This window comes from Alosa sapidissima, chromosome 15 (assembly GCF_018492685.1).
Source record: "Alosa sapidissima isolate fAloSap1 chromosome 15, fAloSap1.pri, whole genome shotgun sequence".
Taxonomy (NCBI): domain Eukaryota; kingdom Metazoa; phylum Chordata; class Actinopteri; order Clupeiformes; family Clupeidae; genus Alosa; species Alosa sapidissima.
The window spans coordinates 963,656-968,372 of NC_055971.1; the positions used below are offsets into that span (position 1 = coordinate 963,656).

The 4,717-nt window shown below is 39.5% G+C and overlaps 2 long non-coding RNA genes across 2 annotated transcripts; both read left to right on the forward strand.

Moving 5' to 3' along the window:
• The first annotated feature begins 522 nt into the window (after nt 1-522).
• Nucleotides 523-1,423, forward strand: LOC121683939. Its single transcript, XR_006022961.1, has 3 exons — nt 523-681; nt 1,132-1,219; nt 1,307-1,423. It is a non-coding gene; the product is annotated as an uncharacterized LOC121683939 (long non-coding RNA).
• A 611-nt stretch (nt 1,424-2,034) lies between these two features.
• On the forward strand, nt 2,035-4,381 carry LOC121683935. Its single transcript, XR_006022956.1, has 4 exons — nt 2,035-3,100; nt 3,273-3,343; nt 3,578-3,634; nt 4,178-4,381. It is a non-coding gene; the product is annotated as an uncharacterized LOC121683935 (long non-coding RNA).
• Nucleotides 4,382-4,717: the final 336 nt, after the last annotated feature.

The window sequence follows — 4,717 nt, forward strand, 5'->3', positions numbered from 1 at the left end:
TTTTGGCGAAGAAGGGGTGGGATATGTGTAGACAACAGCATGCATTTCTATGGAGGATTTTTTGAGTGCTGTCTCCTCATTAGAAAGTCTCTGACTTATCTTGTTTTTATGCCTGTAACTCTACTCTACACCAGATGTGAGGAGTACCACCATGCTGCCCTCTGCAGCCTGTGCATTGGCAATGAGGAGACCAAACATTGTTAATTCGAGCTTCCCTTTTAGATGTAACATTAGGTTGAGTAATTGTCTATGCTTACCTAAATCTTATTTTGCTTTGACATTTTTATGTGCATGCACAAACAAAGTCGATGGAGAGGGGTGAAGGTGTAACCCACCTAAGCATTGGTTACTAAACCCAAAATTAGATGCCAATGTTAAATAAATAGGTACATAAATTAATAAATAACAAAATAATTAAAAATCCAGAAGGACATACGATTTTCTAGTCAAATGCTTTTATTTTGACAAGTGTGTTGCTTGGATACCAGAATTCGTTTATTTTACGTTCTACTCAATAACGTTACACTTGAATGAATAGACTTTGAATCAAAACCTTTTACTCCTTGACACCTTTCTATCGTGAATCATTTTTAATACGTCTTAAGTCGTTTTACTATTTCTACTTTGTCCTTAATCTTCCCTCATTGTTTTCACGTCTTTATCCACTTCTTTTGAACGCCGGTGAGTAATTGATCTGCTAGCAAAGATTGTTAAGGCTAGCGAGTGATTAGCATCGCGTAGCAGCAATTGCATTAGAATGGGGCTAGCATGTAGCATGCTAGGATAACTTTGAGCTAATTGAATGATATAAAAAACCAATCGGAGATTTACGTTTACTGTACTGCTTTGTTACTGTACTTTACTGTACTGTAATGTTAGTGTTTTAATATTAATATGATATGTGAATGTTATTGAATATGACAAGTGTAATTAGTAGATGGTGTGCTATGATTTTATATGAGATATATGCAGTAACGGACTCCCCAGAGAAGGCGTTAGTTTGGCATGTTCTAAGACACGAGCTAGTAGCCTGTGTGTGTGAGATGAAAGTGGAACCCTTTCTCTCATGGTTGGTGACCGAAAACGTTGGGTATGTTGTGCCTCTCTTAATTGAAATGTTGTTTTCTGTAGCCCACACTACTAAATTTGAAGGCAGCAACTTGAAGGGGAAGGAGAAGCTGCCACTGCTCGGAACCCGGAGTATGCAGCACAATAAAACGTAAGTAAAACTTCGGGACAGTCTGCACAAATTCAAAAAAAGTGCAGCTCTTACCTGAAAGCTAAAGGTTTTCTTCTTTGCTTGCAGGCCCGGCAGCAGCAGTAGGAGGAGGAGGGGAGGAGGAGGAGGAGCAGCAGCAGCACATCAAGTCATCGGCAGGAACTCCCAAATTAAATGAATTTAAATAAATGGTGTAATCAAATGTGAAATGTCACTCTGATCTTCTTAAACCAAGTGAGTGGGCAAATGAGGACTGCATCTGCAGATCCGCCCAGAGCTGTTTTTTTTTAACATCCTGACAACATTCTGGCGACCTCCAACATGGGTTTCAATGTTGCTATCACGTTGCGGTTACGTGGTTACGTTCGGTTTTCCCCTTGAGTGAATTGTTCGCTCGCTGACATTTCTCAGCTATTGGGTTGTCACTTTTATTACGTGGCTAATTATTATTAAATAAATATTTGATTATTATATTTCATTATACTTTGGGTGTATTGGCAATTCATTTAACTACCTTCACCACTACCCACACAGCAAAGGTGTCTGTGGCGGACCCGCCCTCAAGCCGCCAGATCCGCCGGACAGTCAACCTCCGATTTGGCTATGGGCACAGAACACAATCAGACTCCGCCAGCGCGCCCTCAAACCGTGGGTCCGCGGCGGACCCCGTGCGAATGCGCATATCGAACGCGCCCTCTCAAGTCTGCTAACGGCTCTTTCCTCAGTTTTCTCGCTAATGGAGTGGAAAACGGCGGCGTCTGAAGGCTCACTGTAAGTATGCTCCTATATGCTTAATTTTTTAAGTTACCTAGTCTATCCAGTGAAAATGTACTTCCATAACACAAGTTACTTACTTATCTAGCTTTGCTTACTGATATAATCTAATTAGAAATTTGTTATAACGTAACGTTAATGGCCAGCTTGATGGCTTTAGCTTTTAGTGCTAGCTCATATTAGCTGCCAAGTTACACACCAGCTAGTTTCTAGGTTGTGCACGTTAATTTAGCTCACCTTTCACAGGGCTAAATCCTGTCTAACTTGAGCTTTGTTAACGTTTCATAACTTAACTCAAAATTGCGTTTAAAATGAGCTAAGCTAACTTCATGTGTTAGCCTGCAAACAACAAAAGTTGGCTTGCGTGAGCTAGCGTTAGCTTGTTGGCTAACGATAATGTTAACAGGAAAACTCGTTTTTTCTTATTGATCATGGACTCGGGCGCTGTCCTTAAGAAAACCTAGGCTACTTTGGATAAACATCATTTCGTTCTGGTAGGGGGCTGATTTCACATTGGTTAACGTTACCTGTCTTGGATAACTTGAATGTTAGCAGCTGATAAGCTAATTATTTTCCCTGTCATAGCCCGATGTGAGTCGTGCATGCTCAGATGTGTTTGTTGGTTCCAAAAATGGACGTTTTGAACTTTGTTGACAATATTTATACTTAAAACAAACTGCTTCGGGATTAGTGCCCTTATATTTTGTAAAAGTTAGCGAGAAGTCGGCTAACTGGCCTACTATGGGCTCTGCTATGTGGCTGCACAAAATAAGCAGGGAAGGATTTTCGATCAGCCGATATAAAAAGTCAGTTTTTGCAGACGTTTCCTGGTTCCAAAACCGGGCTTTTGCTAACTTTTATTTAATATAAGGCCACAAATCCCGAAGCTATTTGTTTTATGTGGACATAACGCCGTCAACGAGTTCATTGAGTGATGAGGAATGTTTCTTGGAGTAAGATTTAACGAGAAAGGGCAGTATTTGACTTGATGTAAATGCACATTCCTTAATGTGTTTTTGCCTCTTATAACTGCTTTTTCACATCTTTACATGCTTCATTGTGGAGCGGAGGTCTTTCTACCGGTCAAGTATCATTGCCTTGTCACAGGTCAGACAATTTTCAACGGAACTATGAGATAAAATGATAAGCATCCCACTCTCTGGATCCCGATATAAAGCTAATTTTTTAATGGAGTGTAAGATTGGTAATGTTACATATTTGGCAGTTTCTTTCTGATGATAAAAGTAATGTATGTTTATGTTCTACATCTGTGTTACAGGTCATTCACCAGTGGCTCCAGTCTGGTTTGGGGGTCTACCCTTTCTCATCCTGGCCTGCCAGCCAAGTAAAGTAAGCTATACAGTTTTGCATTTGATTTATTTGACTTTTGGTCCACACTTAAAAAAAAAAAAATAATAATAATAATAATAATAAAAGGACCACATACTTTTGTAACTGCCTTTATCAGTTCAGGATTAATTGAATGTACAGTAAATCTCAACATACAAAAATATGCTTGTCTTCTGTAATAAAATCCACCTACTTCAAAAGCGCTCTAATGAAATGCACATATTTTTGTTTTAGAAGAGAAATTACTACAGACCTCTGCAACTGCTGATACCGGTTCAGGATGAATTGCAGGTAAATCTCAACATATAAAATGCTTTTGTCAGCTTTGATAAATACCTCATTTCTAATACCCCCAAATGCTGGACTGTGTAACTAACAAGTAGTTGTGTCTGGGAACTGCTTTTCTGATGCCTTTTTTGTATTTTAAGGGAACAGGTCTTTGCCAAAATGTGGTCAGTTCCATAACTCCTCATCACACTTACAGGAAGGCTACACTGCGCACGTAACTGAAGCATTCAGTTTGCAGAGCATCTGTTGCAACAATTGGCTTCCGCTGTAGTCAATGGAACTGGTTACACCAGACGTGATGGCGTACAGTATGTTTAAAAACATTGGATTAGTCTTCTTAAACTATTTTTACGCTCTGCGAACCGAGTGCTTCACTTGCGGACTCGGTGTAGCCCAGGCCTTACAGGTGGTAGATTTTGTCACAGTTAGACAGAGCCGATAGCAGCCTGCTGGCGGCGGTGGCTTTATATTCATGTAGCAGACATTCCGTTTAAAAGTAGGTAGTTATGTATAACAACTCATTTTGTTATGCTTCTATGATTACAGATGCTGTGAGAGAGTCAGTGGTTCAACCAGCCAACAAACAGGAAAAGCTCAAGTCGGAGTCTTAACTGTCAGCAACTCTACCCAAAAAAATCAGGTTACTGTTATTGCCCACTAAGAAAAACAGTGGTCTGGTATGAAGGTTATCTGTGTTTTGGAACATGTTCTTAATATTCATTAAATAATAAAAAAAAGTTTGACACTTTATGGTTGCATTTCATTTTACCTCTAATACCTGTTCAATGTATTTGGTGTCTACGATGACCTCTTTCATTGAGCATTGAGGTGCGGTGAGGAGCATTGAGACAAGTTTCCACAATTGGACAGTTAGCAATTGCATAAAGGATTTACAGTTTGTAACTGATGGATAACTTGTAGGCTATTGTAGTGTAGCAGAGCTGAATTGATGTAGCCTACTGCTAGTAAAACCCCTATTTTCATACTTGCTGTTTCACAATGAAGGCATTTGGCTGTAAAATCACAATGTGCTTCACATGATAGATTTTGACTTCGTCTTAAACTGAATGCATTAAGTCATTTGTA